Source organism: Agelaius phoeniceus, chromosome 1 (assembly GCF_051311805.1).
Source record: "Agelaius phoeniceus isolate bAgePho1 chromosome 1, bAgePho1.hap1, whole genome shotgun sequence".
Classification (NCBI taxonomy): Eukaryota; Metazoa; Chordata; class Aves; order Passeriformes; family Icteridae; genus Agelaius; species Agelaius phoeniceus.
This window is the reverse complement of record NC_135265.1, coordinates 20939132-20958744: the sequence shown is the minus strand read 5'-3', so window position 1 is coordinate 20958744 and position 19613 is coordinate 20939132. Positions and strand designations below refer to the sequence as shown.

The window sequence follows — 19613 nt, the reverse complement described above, 5'->3', positions numbered from 1 at the left end:
CTTGGTGGAGTGCATGACAGGTTTGCTGCCCAGCTTCTTCTCTCAGCTCTTAGTGCCCTACAACTGGGGTGGCTGTGGAAGTGTGTTTCTGTACCACACAAAGTACTTTCTCTGATCCTTTAGGCTAAAAAATACTGGACTGTGATCTAGGAAGGGTCTGGAGTGGGAAATTCTTGCCTCGGTAGGGTATGCTTCTATCATTTCAGTACTCAGTTATTCTTAAAATGAAAAAGCTTTTTCTTATATATTAACAGAATTTTTTGCTTTTCATTTCATGCCCATTGCCTCTAGCCCTTCTCCTGGACACCACTGAGGAGAGCCTGGCTTTGTCTTTGGTACCCCTGCCACCAGGTACTTATGTAATGTAAATTGATGTGATCCCCCTGAGCCTCCTGTTCCCCAGTCACAGCTCTCTCAACCTCCTCTACTCATATTTCAGGTGCTCCAAGCTCTTCCTTGTCCTCATGGCCCTTGGCTCAGCTTGTTCCAGTATGGCCATCTCTCTCCTGAGAGCCCAGGACTGGACATGGCAGTGCAGAGGGTCGTGCCAGGTGCAGAAGGGAAGGATCACCTCTTCTAGAAAACTTAGCTCCATAGTATCAAATGTTACTGACTAGGCATAAAAAGGATCCATAGAAAGTGGTGGCCTGGCAGATGCAGGGGGGAAGTAAAGGCCAGAGCTCTACAACAACATAAGAAAAGACATTTTGGGTCAGGCCAGTGATCTGCCTGGCCTCCTACAGAGCTTTCTGGAGAAAAGGGCACAAGAAACAGGGCTCCAATTCCTGGAACAGCCTTTATTTTTAGGCAAAGAGAAATTCAGGGGCTTTTTGAGCCAGTGGCTTTATCCAGACCATTGATGAAGTCATCTGACTTGATTTGAGTAGTTTTATATTTTTAGTTTCTAAGAGAGTGAATTTCATAATATGACAGTGTACCAGGGAAGAACATCGCCTTTTGATTATTTTATCTTTATTGTCTGATCATTTTGTTGACTTTCCAGGAGTTCTTGTGTTATGAATCTTGGTAAATAATCATCCTGTGCTCAATCCCCTCCATGTTATTCCTCATTTGATAGATTTCCCTTCCCTGCAAGTCTTCAAGGACAGGTTGGATGGGGCTCTGAACACCTGGTCTAGTGAAAGGAGTCCCTACTCACAGCAGGGAGGTTGAAACTAGATGATCTTTAAGGTCCCTTCCAATCCAAAACATTCTGTGAGTCTGTGATTCTCTACTTGCTCTCCTCCAGCACATTTGCATGTTTCAACATCTATAGTGCCTCTCATCAGGAAGTCATCCTGTAACCATAATAATCCTCATCACTCTACTCCTCATTCTAGTTCTGCTGTGATCTATTTAAAACAAGGTGACTAAGAACAAGTGATCTTCAAAACACATGCATTGGAAGAGTACAGAGTGACATAATGAGAACTCCTGTTTTGTGCTCAAACTAAGTAAAAATATCCTAGCTACTTTTTTGATCACTGCTCAGTACTGGGCTGATGTTTTCAGAATGTTATCCAAAGTGACTCAAAGATCTGTTTCTAAGGACAAACAGGTATGAGTTATTTTTTGCCCCTATTTTGCTGTCACTGACATTAAATTTTCATTCCCTGTTTGATCACCCAGTTATGTAGGAACACAATGCCCTTCTGCATCTTTGAGCTCAGCATTAACATTGATTCCCCTTTTTTCTTTTGTCAGCCTGCTGGACAGCCTTGGCTAGGTCCCTGGAGAATGTATTGAATAGTAAAGTCCAATGTACAAATACTTGTAGCAGGCCACTGACAGATTCCTTCCACAGTTAAGGCTCTTAATTATTTCTGTCATTTCCTGCCCTATAGATTAAAACTGGGAGAACATGACCTTTGTATCTCTTAGAATTCCAAAGTTACGTAAAATTTTTTTACAAAATCTTCCATCTGCACCACCCTTACACACAAAGCTTGTACAATCCTACAGATGTTTCCACCACATTCATGAAGTGTGACTTCCCTGGGAAAAAATGTGTGTGGAATCCTACAGCTGCTCTCACAGTTCCTCCTGATCTTTCCAAGTACAAACACCAGCAATGTTGCTCCCTAGATTTCAGCATCACCCTGTCGTGTCTTTTTGAGAGTCTGAAGTTATACCAACCATTGTCTGCTCCTCTGACACCAGATGCATTGCAGTTCACAAATTAGCAGTTTCATGTTCAGTTGCTGCAGAGCTGCTTGATGGTTGGCATTCTGCCTTCTTCTTACCTGTCAATGTATTGATTTGTTTCAAAACCTTTTCAGTTTGAGATTGTTCTTCATCTGTCTCAGGGGGCTCCTTCACCTTTTCTTTAATGAGCTGCATTCACCTAAGTTTTTTCTTATTTTTGCTGAGTAATCCTTCCACTTCTTGACTATCTCAACTGAAGCTGCACTGAATTTCTGGCAGACATCATGGTTTGGATGTGCCTGAAAGTGTTTCTTATTAGCAACTTGGCACTTGAACATGTATTTGATCCATATCATTAGAGATCTACTTTTCAACTGCTAGATTTTCCTGGGTTTCCCATTTGGGCATGACTTCTGTCAAAGTCTAGTAGTTCCTTTCACTGTCCTTTTAAACTTGGGTGGTGCTTTCTGTGGGTTTTTCCCTTTTCCTTTTCCTTTTCCTTTTCCTCTTTCTGGAAGGCTTTTCAGCAAGATAATGGGCAGTTCTCAGTTTAATATGGTGTCATTAGTTTAACCTTAACTGGTAAGTAAGTGCCACACAGTCGCTTGCTCCCTGCCCCCTCACCCCTGATGGAATGAGGAGAAGAATCAGCTAAAGTAAAACGCAGGAAGTGAGATAAGAACAGTTTAATAATTTAGATAACGTATAAAGTATTACTGCTACTACTAATAATAATTGCAATGAAAAGGAAGATTACAAGAAGAAAAAGAGAGTGGAATAAAACCCCAGAGGAAAAAGGGATGCGCAATACAATTTTTCACCACCTGCTGACTGACGCCCAGTCCATCCCTGAGTTGAGCTCTGCCCCTCTAGGTCAACTCCCCCCAGTTTATATCCTGAGCATGAGGTTCTGTGGTGTGGAATATCCCTTTGGCCAGTTTCATCAGTTGTCCTGGCTCTTCTCTGTCCCAGCTATCTCCTCACTTTCAGACACTGAAAAGTCCTTGGCTCAGTGCAAGCACTACTCAGCAGCAACCAAAACATCAGTGCATTACCAACATTATTCTCATCCTGCGTCCAAAACATTGCCCTTTACTAGGGAGAAAATGAACTCTCTTCCCACATTAAACCAGGACATAAAGTGTCTCAAAAAATATCTTTGTGTCTAATCAGTATTTTAATTCTGGCTTCTAGGGTTTGTTGCGGTTTTTTTGTTTGTTTGTTTTTTGGGGCTTTTTGTGTGTACATCATGTAGCTGCTACACCCACCACTAACCTCTCTACTTTCCTCACGGGCTGTAAATTTCTTGTCTCTCTCTGTCCTTTGCAGGATATGTTTTCAGCTTTTCTGTTCTTTAACCCAGAATTCTCTACCTGCCTTTTCCTCTGTAGGTAGTAGAGCTCCTATGTACCTAACTGAATTTGGAGCAATTGCTTTGAACTTCACAGCATCTCTTTCAGACATGAAGAAAAGCTTTCAGAGGCAAGTTTGTCATTTTCCCCCAACTTGATTAGATGGACTAATGAAACACAGGACTTCTATCCACAGACCTTGACTTACTGTCATCAGATGAACAAGCACTGTAGATGCTCCCCACATGGGCTGACAGGGAATGACTTAACCACTAGGGACTGTCCCACCTCCCCCAGCCAGGGAACAGGGCAGGCTGCTGTGGAATGACCGATGGAGCAGCCCCAGCCCAAGGTATCAGGCACCTCCATGGAGAAGGAGCTGCCTGATGTAGAAGGTGTCTACTCTGATCAGGAAGAACAAGTCGATGAGGCCTTTCACAGCCTCCCATTCTCTGGCTCTGGTCCTCACAGCAGAATGTAACCATACCAATATCTGCTGGAGGAGGAGCACAGCCTTGGAGGTTCCTAGAGAGCATTGATGAAAACATCCAGACCCAAGTGACAGAGGAGCCAGTAGGGAGAGATGCCCTGTTGGACCTCACACTTATAAAAAAGGGAAGGCTCCCTGAGGATGTGAGAGTCAAAGGCTGCCTTGACTGCAGTGACCAAGAGATGGTGAAGTTAAGTATCCTGAGAGGACACAGCAGGGCAAAGACCAAGATCCCAACACTGGCCTTTAGGAGAGAAGACTTTGATTTCTTCTGGGATCCACTTAAAAGAGTCCCCCAGGATAAAAGCCCAAAGGAAAGAAAGGTCCAAGAAAGCTGGTTAATATTCAACAACCACCTTCCTTATGCTTAAGAACAATCCATCCTAAAGAATAGGAAGTCAAGGAAAAATGCTGGGGGCCTGTGTGGATTGTTAAGGAGATCCTGGAAAAGCTCAGACCTCAAAATGAAATATGCAGAAAGTAGAATTAGGGTCAGGTAACCTGTTATAAATTTAGAGACACCTTTTGAGCCAACAGACATGGTTAGAAAAGAGTCAAAGCCATCCAGAATTTACTCTGGCAAGGAATTTCAACAGCAACAAGAAAAGCTTCCATAAATACATAAGGGGCAATAGGAAGACTAATGAAAATGTGCACCTGCTGCTGAAAGGGGCAGGTGTTCTGGTGATGCAGGGCATGGACAATTCTGAAGTACATAATGTCTTCTTCACCTCAGCCTTTGCTAAAAAGGACAAAATTCAGGAATCCTCAGAGACCAGCGTGAAAGATTGAAGCGAGAAAATTGTACCTTGGTGGAAAAGAATCAGGTCAGAGAACACTTAAACAGACTGGACATACATAAACCCCTGAGCTCCAAGAGGATGTGCCACTGCGTGCTGAGGGAGCTGGCTGATGTCATTGTAAGGGCACCTTCAATTTTTCCTTCCCTTGCTTCTGATGGTTCTCATCTTTCCATGTGAAACAACAGTCATCATAGGCTTCTCACAATAGATCAGTGTCCCTTGTATTCCATATCAACAGCCTCCAGCTTTTTGCACTTTACTGCTTCACACTTAGAGATATGTTGACATTTAAGGTAAGGCATTATGTGGGTAAAATCCTACATGAATAAATTCTGCATTCTGTGGTCTGACTGGAGTGTGCTGGAGTTGTTATGAGGGTAAGAAGGAGAAGCAGAGGTGGTAGAAGTGCTGCAGGATGAGAAAAGACAGATTTGTGTAAAGGTTATAAAGATTTGGAAAACCACTATTTTATGCATGAGACAAAACAAAGTACTGAACTTGTCTTCTACCTTTGTTCAAGCTCCTTTCCATGCACATAAAGCAATTTCAAATAGAGGATTTGCTTTTCATCTCTCAAATATTATTTCTGTTCATCCAAGAAACCCTTCCCCAAATGCACTGTATATCACTGGGGACCTGCTCTACACTCCAAATGTTTTTTTCATGTAATAAATACTTGACATTTAGAAAAATCGCTTCTAAATTTACACAGTGCAGAGCTCACAGTTTGAGATTACCCTCCAAGCACCCTGAAGTGCCAGGCACATAAATAAATAGCTTTGCAAATAGATTCTCATTTATTAGTTTTGCAAGAGTATTTTCACTTCTTGGAGATGGGTGATTACTAAAGAACGAAAGAAGCACTTCTGGTTTAAGAAAATGCAGGAGAAAGGCTGATCAAAAGGGTTAAATTGTCTCCCAGATGTTTTGATGTTTTCTATCTTTGTAATTTAAATTTCATAAGTATAGTACTGTATGTCTAAACTGTCCAGTTGTGCTTTATGTCATAGACAACCAAACATCCACCTGTGTGAGAAACAGCAGCAGGAGATAAACTGCCATTTTCAGGGACAGTAAATACTGTCTGTCTGCAGGTCATGCATGGTCTCCATCATACAGGACATAAATAGAATTCAAGATGTACTATCTATTCCCATAACACTACTGGGAGATGACCAAGAATTACTGTCCCCCTTTCAGAGAGGGAATCATATAGGACTAAGTGCTTTGCCATAGAGAATGCCAGGGATTGCTGTCTTCTTCCACTACATAAAAGCTGAAAAGCTCCCTACAAAGGCATCCTTCCATCTGAACTGCAATGTCTCACCTCATTTCCAGGTGTGTGGAAAGTGAGAAAAGATTCATGATGGCCATGAATTATCTTGACACCTGTTCTCACTATCATCCGTGGGCAGTGCCTGTGCTGCACAGGCCAGAGTATTGATGCAGTTAATGATGCCATTCAAGGATACAACCTTAATCAGTAAATGAGGTGATCTTTTCAATTACTTTTGCTGCCAAAACCCTAGACCTCTTGTTCAAACTGTGTCTCTACTGTTGGGGGTGGGGAGCATAACAGCACAGTGATGGATGGGATTAAGGGCCTGTTTCTGACTACAGAAGGCATCCTGGGACAGGTTGGATAGGCCAGGCTTTTCTTCAGCACAGACAGAGCCTTAGCAGCCAAAACCACAAGTGGCCAGGGATCCTTGCATATGTGTTCAGAACTCTTGAGCCCAGGGCCTTCAGCTCAGGGAGTGCCTGTTTTTACACAAAGCCTGTGAGTCAGTAGCAGTTTATTCCAGCCTATTGTTTTGGTCTAGGTATGCCAGCACATTGCTTTTTGGCCAAGTTAACACTTTAGTGAAGCTAAAGTAGTTTGACACCTTTTCTGACAAATGACAGATGAAGCCATGTGGAACATATTAAGGAAGAGGGTGTGGGGGGTGTCCCTGTTGGCACAAAAATAATGGTTTTACTACTGCTTACCTCTTCTCTGAGTGTGAGTATTCAGATTCAATGAATACTGCCCAGTCAAGCTTCATGACATTCCCTTTGTAGCATTGTGTCACAGAGAGCTGGCCTTCAGGTTACTGTTGCTTACCTCCAGGTTCTGGCACCACCAGAAAGATCTCCATGGCTCCCAGAGTCCCTCAGACTCACAGTTACTTTATGCCTTGCTAATGAATTTATCCAAGGGAAGCAGTGAAAATCCCTAAGTGAAAGCTGTTTGACTTGCACTGCTAGATTGACAAACTAAGCTAAAGCCAAAGTACAATCGGATTAAACCACTTTTAATGTGTCTATTCAGGGCTGCACAGCAGTTGGAGTACACAAATCCAATACTGATTTCAACAGTGAGCATTTGATAAAGAGCTTTTACATTCTGATTACCTTTTTGTGACTGTGAAAATGGTTTTAGAGGTCAAAGAAATTAAGTTCACTAGGTTTGCTATTCACAAAAGTTAATCTATACCTATTCTCTTTCAGAGACTCCTTATCACCCTGATCTCATTAAATGCTGTCTCTAAGGGATGTTATATATTCTCCTACTTAGCTACTATTTCCCTGCTCACAAGGAGTAATGTGCCTCAAGGTAATGATCAGGCCTCAGTCAGGTCATGGCTGTGTATGAATAAGGAAGGTGGTAGCTCAGTCTGGGGTTGCACCTGCATTTCACCCAGTCCCTCACAGTGGAACACTGAACTATGGACCAGCTACTCTACACTCCCTCTATAAACCAGAGAATCCAGGATTTACCACAAGCTAATTTAGACACCTAAAACAAGCCATTGTTTATACTCCACTTCCCTCCATGACTATAAATGGAATCCACAGTGGTGACTCTGAACTGTAGTGATGACACCTGCAGTCAGTTCCATGGAAACCACCTTTGGTGTGAAAATGCATCTACTTCAGTTCACTGCCAGACTGTACAGCATTGAACTCTTCATCTTAGCCATACTCCCCTCCCTTCTTTTTCTTTCCCCCTAGTCTGAGGTCACTTTGCAGTGATCTTTCATCTCAGCTGATCTCTTGCTGTTTGACTTTTGAAATTAATATCCTCAGCAAATCATCGGCTCCTGCAGAGCACATACAACACAATCAGTATAATTACTTCATGTCATACCTCAGTTGTCACTTCACTTTAATGCACTGCAAGTAGGATGAACTTGAAAAATGCTCCAAGTTAATGTTCTTATAGTTTCTGTTTTAGACTCTTCTGAAAGATGTTATATGTATTCAGAAAAAGAGATTTCATCCTAGAAATTATTATCTGTATTACAGCAAAGCTGCAATACAGGGTCAACAGAGTTCAGAGCTCTATGACTCAGGCACTGTTGAAAAAACATTCAATGTAGATAGGGAAAGTGTAGGACATGATGGGACTGATCTAGTAAATGTAGGTGTTTATGATGTAGAAATTTATATGTAAATTTCTGACTATGAAGGAGCCTCCTGTACTTAAGGACCATGGAGCCTGGCATTAGTCTCCCTACCTTGAACTGGAGACTGTGGGTGGTGAGATGGGTGAGATAAGTCTCAGGCTAATTCCTGCTGTCACCTCACTCAGCTTTGAGCAAGGTGAGGTGCCTCCCACTCTCGCCCATTCAGTCCTTCAACATATTTGGCTTTTTAAAACAGCATTTGATGGAGAACTGTGAATTCAATGTCAGAGTACTGCAATCTTCCATTTTAGGTCACTCCTGTCACTCACTAATTACAACCACTCATCCTTCCTTGCCAACCTTTCTCCATGATGTATCACACACAAGCCTATCCAGAGTATCTTAAACCTTGTCTCTTACTCTTCTACTCCAATGCCTCAGAGAACATAATTGTCTTGTTTTTTGGGGTTTTTTTTAAGATAAAAAGCTAATTTAAAATCCAGCTAGAGAGGAGTCCTTTTGCTTCTCTTTTATGTCATAATCCAACTTCAGGACATTTACTGAGGCAGCATGCCACCACCTACCTCAACTCCTTCCTCTACTACAGGTGACTCAGAGCATCATTCCCACCTTCCAGGCAGGAACATGAGGATGAGGTTGGTAGCAGCCTAGAGGCAGGAGCTGTGGCTGTGCTCTGTGCACACACAGTGGGAGGCTGCAGCCCACTCCTGGTGTCCTGCTTGGGCACACAAAAGTTTTTGCATATCATTCAAGAGAAACTATCAGTATTAAAGGGGCAGTTCAAACTGAGGGACCTTTACTGAGTGATTTTACTTTATTAAAACTCTACACATAATAAAAGAGCAATTTTTGTTCTTACAAAGATTAAAAGCTAAACAAGAAGAACCAATGTCCCTGAAGGGTTCGATTTACACAAACACCACTGTGCTTAAAATTCAGTCAGAATATTTCTGCCTTAACAGTATCTCAAATTACCTAATAAAAGTAATTTCAAATATGAAAGTTATTCCATTTCTAATGCTTATATAATTTTCCCTGTACATCCAGCATTTCCTTCTCTGATGACAGCAGCAGTATGTGAGCTCCTGGACTAACTCAGCTTTGCTTCCCTGTGCTGTACAAAACAGACAGCAGCTTAAATTCAGTCCTCACTGGGGTCTCTTTTTTTTTTATATACATGATAAAATATCTGCAGTGCTATACTTAAGAACTAATGCTTTCATTATGGTATCTCCATTAACCAGATGGTTCCATCTATCAGTCTGCAGTGGCCACGAGACCTTAACATTGCTATTTAGTATTAATTTGCTCTGGTGCAGAGTGATGATGACACAGACATACAGGATATAAGATACAGGATGGAAGAGGCAAGCTGAAACTCAGCAATGGGTCTCAAAACTCAGGCACATTTATTTACCAGAACACAGGCATACTGGGATCCTTGAGAAGGAGGCAATCTCTCCTCACCTTTTAAAATGCTGATGTCTTCCTCAGCCCATTTGTGTATTGTTCCAGCTGCTGCCTGGGCTGTGGCTGTGATTTCCTAGCCCACTGCCATGGCTTTTAGCTAGTGGACTTTGGTCATGCTCTTCTTCTGGATTAAGCCAGTGCCCTCATGTTGCAAAATCTTCCCATGACATTTTTGCTTAACAGAGGCAATAGGAAAACCTAACCTGGTCTTGGACCATAGAATTGCTCCTGGAAACATTCCTTCTAAAGCCCTTCTAACACCAGTGAGCAAGTGTTTCCCACAGCAGGAGTGCCCTGCTCTGCCCCGAGGAGCATGGTTTGAGCTTGGTGTGATCCAGAGGTACAATGACTGCAAGACAGGCACAACCTCAGTGCACAACCACTTCCCTCCTGTTCTCCTCTTGTCCAGCCAACTTTTCCCACACTGCTCCCCTTCTAAACAGCAAATAACAACAAGGCAATGCTTTGTCTGGGGCTGCACTCAGCTATGCTGCACTTGGGCCAAGCAGTCCAAATCACCTGGCAGTGCTGCTCTTTCAACACTTGGCTGTTCATATATATTTGAGATGGCTAAGCTCAATCTAAGACACTTTCCTCAGCAGAAATCACACTTCTGATTTAGAACCTGCTCTGATTATGGGGACACATTTGCATCTGCATCACTCATATATGCTATTTCAACTGCCAGCACAGCAAACAAAGGAGACCCTTTGGTTCTGATCATCAGTGAAAGATTCATGCACTATGGGAAGGAGGTAGGCCACAAAGATCCAGATCTTAATCTTCAGGCAGAAGCCACTTGATGGTCCATGAGGCAAAATAAAAGCTTTCAGTTCTAAACCTCTGTTCTGTCTGCAATAAAATTTGGCAATTGCAGTTCAGTCCCTAGAGGGCCCTAAAGGATAATAGTCCTCCTCACAAAACAGCTGCATGTACATATTTGACCTGATATAACGAGACAGTCAGCTTCTATTTGGAGAAGTCATGGTAAGCGGCACAGAAGTTCTACAACTGCCTTCTGCCCAAAAGTAAAAAGTAAAAGCTTGGAGGGAAAATTCTTTCTCTGAACTCTATCTGTTTGAAATTCATTCACTATGTTCAATCTTTGTATATGACCAAAACCTGTATTAAGAAAAAATCCCAACATAAGTGCCTAAAATATGCATAGTAATCTACTAGATACACAGACATGTACTCGTGGTCAGTATTTTGTATAAAAAAAACTTTTGCATCTGTTGTTTAGACATTTTCCATTAAACATTGTTTTTGAAACATTTAGTTATTTTTATACATAGTTTTCAAATTTAAGAGAGATTTTTCAGAAGGGGATGGTAACAATTGTGCTTTCTTGTTTGGTTCCTTTCCATGTTTAATGTTTCCTCCATAATTAATTTTTGAAAGTATCTCAAGTCATTAGAAGTAACAAAAGAAGATGGTTAATTATGTTGCCATTCAAGAACAGAAAAGACTGAAATCACTTGAAGGTACCATTTAAGCAACATGTATTTACACATGCACCAGTGCCCCAATCCCCTATACTTGCCTTTAGGCACAGCTTGCTTTTTAACTTGCACAATTTTAAGGAACTGTCCACATTTCCACTGTCAGTTGCTAATACTGTTCTAGAGGATTCAGACTAATGCATTTTATATGTTGCTGCCTCAGGAGACATATTTTTTGTTGTTTAGTTTCAGGAATTCACAAAAGAAAAAACCCACCACCATTATGCCTAATAAGTCTTTATTTACAAACATAAATTGCAAAAATATTCTATTACAGAACAGGTAACAGGTACAGAATTCTAAGTATGCCTTATAACAATGAAACCACTGCCTCCTTGACAAAAAAATCATCAGGCACTTAAAACAGGAAAACAAAGTACAAATTAAACCAGCTGTAACAGATGACTCAACAATACAACTTCATCTTGGTTTTCTGTAATAAAAGCACACACACGGCTGAGGGGCTCCTGCCTCCTCCTAAACCCTGCGCAGAGACATTTCTATGTTATGCTGCACACATTCTACTCAGACAATATCAAGTTCACATCTGAAAACATAAGTAAGTTCAGCACTGAGAGAATTTGAGGAACCTTTTTGGAACAGCAGTAGCAGAGCCTACACTAGCAGCTTCAGAGAGCTTGGTGCATGTGGAGGAGCACAATTATACCAGCCCCACGGGGGAGTAAGCTCTGCTTTGACAATTGCATTGCAAAGAATGGAGCTGAAATGAATGCAAACAATACACATTTTAAGAGACAATGAAACCTCTGGGCAAAAGCTATCATGGTAACTTTATGAAATTACATTTTGGCACATGGACCAGTCTGAAAAGCGACACATTTGCCATCACTGAGGAGCAGCCCTGTGTAGGACCTCTTCATTCACCTGTTTTGTCCCTTGCAGATCTTGAACTAAATCAGAAGCAGAGGTTGCCTCTTAGGCCTATCTTAGAAAGGTAAATCTAAGGTGCAAGTGTCCAAATGACTAACAAAAATACTCCTCCAGAAATCAGTCAAATACCCTTAAAATTATTTTGGCTTGTGTGACTGTTCTTTAGGTGGCATTATGTAACTTCCCACACACTTTACTCTGGTGGCATTAAACAAGAAGAATATTTAAAATTATTTTAATTAGGTACTCAAAAGAATATCAAGAACATTAACATAAAGAATACATATGAAGCTACTATAAAAACAGTACATATAAAAAATGCAGAAATGTCAGCTATTATACTTCAATGTATAGATTCAATCACAAGATTTCAAGAATGGGTTTGTATTGTAAACACTGACAATAAACAGATCAAAGAGGAAGTGTTTTTAGGGAAACATCTCACAGCTGAGCCAAGAGGTGAGAAGCCTAGCATGTTGCTGGCCTACAGACTTGCTGTGAAGAATCTCCTCTTGTCAGGGACTAAAGTGAACAGTGAGGAATTTAAACCCAGCAATACTGACAATAGGCTATCCTGTCACAGCCATTTGCATGATTCATTCTGATGGGCTCTTGCCTTGAAACCATGATGGGATCATTAAATACTTCCATCATACACTGTGAGTTTTCTCCCTCACTGGGGAAAAGAGGGGTGAAACAAAGACACAGAAGTACCAGGTGCAGCAACAAACACTGATGTATTGCTGATGGTACACCAGGATTTAGCAAAAGACAGACTTGAATGTTCTTTTGATGGCAACGTGAGGATGCTGGCTCCAGTCACAGCCAGACTGTTTTCATCCTTAAACCACTATCTGCCAACACCTGGCGCCCAAGGGCTGTTAGTGCCCGTGCTCAGAGTGATGTGAGCTCAATCACCACCCATCACAGTACTACACTGACTCCTTGCTCGAGGGCAAACTCAAGCTGAAGTTCCCTCATCGTGTTAAGCTCTTGCTGCCCTGCTGGAATCTCGACACCGAGAGCACACTGACACTTACTCCTGTGGCTGTAACCCAGTAACCCCGGGTCACTCCCTTGGCGAGCCATGTTCCCAGAATAGGAAGGTATTCTGAAATGTGCCCTTATGAAAGGAGACCACCTGATAACAGCAACAGTCCCTTTGTTCAGTGGCATGCTGCAGAGTGTTTCTGCTCTACTTGATCATAATGATAATTTCAAGCCAATTAAATACTTTATGAGAATCTAGAAGAAAGGTTAATAAATATAAATCTGGCCACTTGTTGTATGCTGTGGGTGAAAAGCCTTAAGGATTTCCCCAGAGTACCCGGAGAGATTAGCTGCATTTGAAATTTTTCTGTCCAGAAACTCAAAGAAGGATGGTCCTGCCTAAAGTGAAAGAATTCAAAATAAAGAGAGTTGGGCCTTCTAAACTAACTGCATGCCCCCTTGTCACTGTTGTTGGCTAGCAGACCTAGAGATTAAAGAGATTTGCTGCTGAAGTACCACAAGATGAAGAATTACTTGGCTTTGAATATTTTCAGCTAAGATATATTTAACTAAAAGGCTCATGTGCAAGAAATCTACTGCTTCAGGGCATGCAGCAAGTGGCTATCAGCTGTTTGAGTTAGAGCTGTTGCAGAATAAAGCACTCCACAGAATATTCCTTGGGTTTGATCTCACAGACTCCTGTATACAGGTGGATGTCTGCTTTGTGGACCTGAGTGTCCCTGGAGGAGCTACTGCTTGCATATTCAGAACCTCCCTCCACAAATTTGTCACAGGAGAGGAAGTGACAGGACAAAAAAAAGATCTGTAGGTAAAATAGATCTAAACCTAGATTGCTGTGTTAGGCTGCAGCTCCACCATGGAGTCTGTGCAGGTTCAAGGTGTACATGCTCAATTAACCCAGAGTAATTAACTGATCCAGATATTTGCACTAAATAAAATCAACTAATACCTAACAACAGGAATATTTTCCTAGTCATTGAGAGAGCCACAGAAGGTCAGAAGTCACCTAGATAATTTAGTTTCTTTTCCTGGGTCACTCAAGACAGACAATTTCATCTTTTCTCAAGCATGGTGGTATGTCAGTTGTCTCCCTACTGTACAAAGGAAAGAGAATCAAAGTGAGAGTTGCTGGTCTCACCCCCTCAGTCCTCATTCATCTCTGTTCTCTGCAGATGCTGTTTTAGATGCTGGGATTAGAAGAGGCTGAACACAAAGGAATGCTGAATAACAAGCAAGTTTATGCAAGTTTATGATCAGTGAACTGAGAATTTTTTCTGCTTGTCATTTCTGAATCTGCTGGGGTCACCAGCTTGTTAAAAGGACTGTAATGGGAAAGAGAGAAGGGTGAGCAATAATCAGCAGTGTAGGCACCTGGAGTCTTTAGTGTAGATGCCTTAAGCACCTCCTGGCACCACAGGGAAAGATGGGCTCTGGCCCACCAGAACAGCTGCTGTGCTGCCAATCCCTCTTGCAGGGCCCATCTCTCCCTTCTGACCAGGCAGACCCTCAGAGATGTCACCTTCTGAACTTGGTCAAGCTTTTGGGGACCACTGGGTCTGTCCCACAGCTGTCAGATAACAAAAGGCACCTGCTGTGTCCCTATAGTCCCACCTGCATGGCCTTACCCCCTCCTTTGCTTTGACTGTGAAATTCCCCTGTCTCTTGGCATAAACCAATTTTCTCATTCTGTTGCCATGGTAGGGTTTTACCATCTCAGAGTGCCAAAAGAGCTCAGTGTGGGAGAGGCTGAGGCCAGACAGGGCATGCAGGGAAGGGGGCAGCACAAGAACAGGGACTGGACCTTGCAGCCATTCCAGCTGAAGTCACCATGGAGCTACAGACCAACTTTAGCACCTCCAGTCAGGCAATGTGAGTATCACACCAAGCTGCCTTCCTTGAGGTGTAAACCCAGTCATTTACAGCATGTTTTACTATGCTGCAAGCATAGCAGTGTTTGACTCACAGTCACACAAACTCCTTAAGACGCTAAACAGGGCTGCATAGCACTCCACAGGGCAAAGAGACAAATAACCAACTCAAGGCAGCACTGAATCCTGAAGGAGGATGCAACATTAGAGATTCAGAAGAGAAAAAGGAATAAAAGCAGCCAGGCAGGCTTTGATCTAATGATGCTGTGATGCAGTCGTGCAAGGACACTGTCAGCTTCTGCAAAGGTACAGTGGAAATATTAGCACACTGTCAGTGTTTCTATCTTTAGAAAACTATTTAATCTCAATGTTCATTCCACAGCATGTGACAGCATTGGAGGTCCACAAAACCTAAAAATTAATATTCCTGATGTGAAATAGAGGGAGATGAAAAGCCCTTACTAACCTTTGGTCAAGAACCCTTAATCCAAACTGACGTTGGCTCAATCTTGCAAAAGTGGCATAAACATTCCCAGCCAGGTACAAAATCCATTTATTATTATTAACCTGGCAGAGGTGTAAAATAAATGAGAACTAATGTATTCAGCTACCCAAGAGAACATCATTTCCCACAGTGAGTGTACTTCAGCAAGTCTTGATCAATCTGATGGTACCCCATGCTGCAGAAATGGCACTATTAACTTGCCCAGCCTGCATCTGAATTAACACAACCCAGCCACCCAGCACACAGCACCAGTAGCTGTAATAAAGCTGAGTACAATGTCTGCCCTCCTGCAGAGTGAAGTGGATGCAACTAACATCTCATACCAACTTCATGTCTGGAGCAAGGCCTGAGGACCTTAATCTAAAGTCTAATATAGTATATTTTTATTCTATGGAAAGTTAAGAGCATTTGTAGGAGAGGGCAGGAAAGGTCAACAATTCCTTCAAGCATTTCTTACCAGCCATGTGGTCGATATAAATCACTGAGAGCCTTGAGAGCATGGAAGATCAGGTCTTCCAGTCATTGGGAAGTTTAAACTTCATGGAAACAGTGCTAAAAAGTCAGTGGCTGTCCATACGACAGAAATTTCCATTTGCTCTCAGTTGTGAGTGCTGCATCACATCCCTTGAGCTAAGACCGCTTTTCATCAAGGAAGCCAGAACAGATTTCCTCTTTTTGGCTAAACCTCTCTTAAAATGTATTCTGATGATCTTTCCAATAGCATTAATACATGTTTTTCAAATAATGTAGCTGCACAGAAATAGTTCTGACACACAGTAACTCCAGCTTTGTGGTGTGTCATGGTACACTGTTTACATTTATTTTGAGACAGTGCCACATGGAACTAACTAACAAATGCTTTTGAAAAAAGTTGCTGCAAATAAATCTAATTTTCTCCTCTCCCCATCCTCTACTTCACTCAACCAGTTTTTGCCCCTTACTCAGGCTGAGTAGTTAATAGAATTTAGTCTGAGCGAAGAATGATCTTGCATTATCTCTATGTGCACACAGAGCACTGCAATTGTTCTGGATACTATGTAAGAACCTGCAAAAGATGTATGGATTTTCCCCAAGACAAACCATGTAGCTGCTATGGTGAGGTGCAGCCAAGAGCACCTCACTGCTCCACACTAGACTGGAGTAAGTTACAGTCCTTACATGAACACAGGCGTGCCTTTGTCTGGATGAAATGCAGCAGGACTGTCCTCAACCTCAGCTGTTTGCATCTCCCAAAGGACAAAGACATCACTTTGCACAGCTTCTATTAAAAACACTCCATGTGAGTGATTTATAGCAGAGGAGACCCTCTTTTGTGAGCAAATTTGTCTTTGATCTATAACTAGGACGTTGCAACAGGCAATCATCCATAACACTCATAACGTGGGTGCAGGTTCTTTCAGCAGCCAGCTCTCTGCACATGAGCAGCAGATACTGTGGTCAGAAAATGGTAAAAATCTCACAGCTGGGAAAGAAAAACTGTGGATTGTGATGTTGGAACTAGAACAGATCACAAAAAGTCAAACCCCTGTGCTCCCCTCTTCCAGTTTCCAGCTGGTAATGCAGATGGACTCATCAGCTCAATTCTGCTGTCTTTGTTTCTGTTAAAAGCTCTACTGACACTCAGAGGTCTACATGTGTATTAGTAGCATCAGTTATTGCCTCAAAGCATTATGTATTTTTTACCCCTTATTTTCAAAAATGGACTTTATTGCTGATATTTGCAGTCAGAATTCATGGACACTTCTGCTTGGATAGGAGTAATACTGGATTCTGATATCCTTATTCCTGGAAATGGATCCAGATGCTGAATGTGTCTCAATCAACAGACCTGTAACCACAATGATTGATTCTAATACTTCCAGGAGTGTTTATGTGATTATAAAACTGCTATAAGGTTAGCATTACTGCATTACAATACAGTAATGCTCTTACAAAGTATAAATTTAAAAGGCTTTTCTGAACCTTGTTTTTTAAGGTCCAATTCATTTAAGTGGGATATTTTTTTGCAGATATAATCCTCAAAGAGTGGAAACTGAATGCTCTTTAAATCAGTTGATTTGGGATTTAATGTTGCAGCAGCAAAAGGAATTTTACTAAACAAAATACTTGATAGTATCTGAGTGTAAAAGAAGGACACTCTATCTTTGAACTGACTATTCAGAGGACTCTCAAAAGAGTCAGTGAAACTCTTATCAGAATTTGGTTATTACAATTTTTAAATTTTGTTTGTTTGCTTGATTGGGTTTCTTTTTCTGCAGTAGAATGTATAAGCATATAAGCAGTAATAGTTAGGGTACAACTGCTTGTCAAAGCTCCTATAAATGTTAAAATGATTCTTTCCACTGGGCTGATATTTCACTTTCTCTTGCTGCAGGATGTTGCTCCACATGTATTCTTGGACCATATGGAAAACTTAAAGAACTATACACAGGTTATAAATTGGATATAGCCATTGAATATATTGAATGTAGTCTGTTTTCTCAAACATCCTGGTGTAGAGGAGCTTGGGGTTGATGGTAAGAGGAACATTCTTCTAATAATGCTTAGTGCAGTTTCACTATCTGTAGTCACATATGAATACAAGCTATATTACATGAAAAGAAATTGAATTATAGGCTTGGTACCCATCATCTTTCTAATGGAAATTCCATCTCATGTAGGAGCCAAGACACAGAACTGGAATAGCAAGAATGTGTGCAAAGTCATGCCCTACCAGGACTCTGGGGACTGTAGTGTGGAACCAGGTTTACAGTCCTCATTTGGAGCTGAACTGGACCTTAGACAGGAACATAAGCAAGTAGAGTGGTTTATAAATAGTTATAAAGCTCTGGTCCTTCATATATGTGTTCTCAGAATTAACATCACTCATATGAGTGATCCCATTAAATCCACAGCATCATCTATTGCTCACAAAATGAAAGCCCATTAAATCCACAGCACTACTTACTGCCCACAGAATGAAAGCCCATAAACCATTTAACTACCTCTGACCTGAAGGATTTTCTCATTTGTGCACCCTGGGACAAACTAAGAATGACATGGCTCTGAATTAATTACTCCTCTGCAGCTCTTCTCATCATTTCTCTCATGCAGAAAAATGCCAGTACTTACAGGATGAAGTTCTTAATTGAAAACATTCACTGCCAACTCATGCAGCCACCATACAGAGACTATTGTCTATACTATGGGATATCAACAAAACCAGAGATCTTATGTCAAAATATTTTAATGATCCTCTAGAAGCAAAACATGATGAATGTCACATATTGCCACCATCCTGAGATTGTGCTTTGCTACCATTAAACCAGCAGAAAGGAGTTTCGGAAATTTTCAAATAGTTACTTTGTATTTTAAAAATGATCACTCAAAATTTTTTAAATGTAGCAGTCACTGTGTGAAAAAATCACTCCCTTTTCTCCCCAAGTGTAAAATATTTCTCTATTGTAGCATTATTCTAGAACTGTATTATATGCAGTTTAATGCTCACAAAATCACATCAGATCAAATCCAAGACCGAACTGCTGGGATATACACAAACTGTCTCCTTAGGATCATCATCCTGAAATTAAAACAATAAAATATGTTATTGATATTCCCTTTTTAGTAGAAAAAACTGCTTTTTATACTTGAAATAAGACAATAGTTTATTCTTTGTATGCATTGCACCTTCTGCATTAGCTTTTCATCTGTATCTCAAGCTGTGAGTCTGTGAGATCTACTATACAGAACCCCAGGCTCTCAGAATTCCCCTGGCTAAGCTGGAATGCCCATGCCTGGTCTAACTCAGGCATTGGCCCTTTCTAAAGGAGGACTCCTTCATTTGGATACCCTCAGAACCACTCACACTTATCCCAGCTGCTCCACACTCTTCAGGCTTCCTAAGCTAACCAAGGCCAGGTCTAGCCAGTATCTTCATGGGGACACATCCTTTGCTAATTTGAATATGGATATGTTCCAAATTATATTATCTTACTCATATTTTGAAATCACCAGAGATTGCAATTATTCTGTTTCCTCAACAGGATAGTTCTGCTGTGGAAAACCAAAACAAAACCCTTCTAGAAATGTAAATACTTATTAATTTGAATTGAAATCTAACATAAATTCTCATTTGATTTAATCTATACTTTTCTATTCTGATAGGTTTTAACTAAACCAGAAACAAT

At 41.3% G+C, this 19613-nt stretch overlaps 1 protein-coding gene across 3 annotated transcripts in view; it reads right to left on the bottom strand.

Moving 5' to 3' along the window:
• Positions 1-11393: 11393 nt before the first annotated feature.
• ST8SIA6 (ST8 alpha-N-acetyl-neuraminide alpha-2,8-sialyltransferase 6) overlaps positions 11394-19613 on the bottom strand; it is a 45474-nt gene continuing 37254 nt past the window's right edge. For all 3 annotated transcript variants that reach the window (XM_054636028.2, XM_054636038.2, XM_077174404.1), the window contains one exon: positions 11394-19006. The gene's annotated coding sequence lies outside the window, so the exon portion shown is untranslated. The remainder of the gene's footprint in view (positions 19007-19613) is intronic.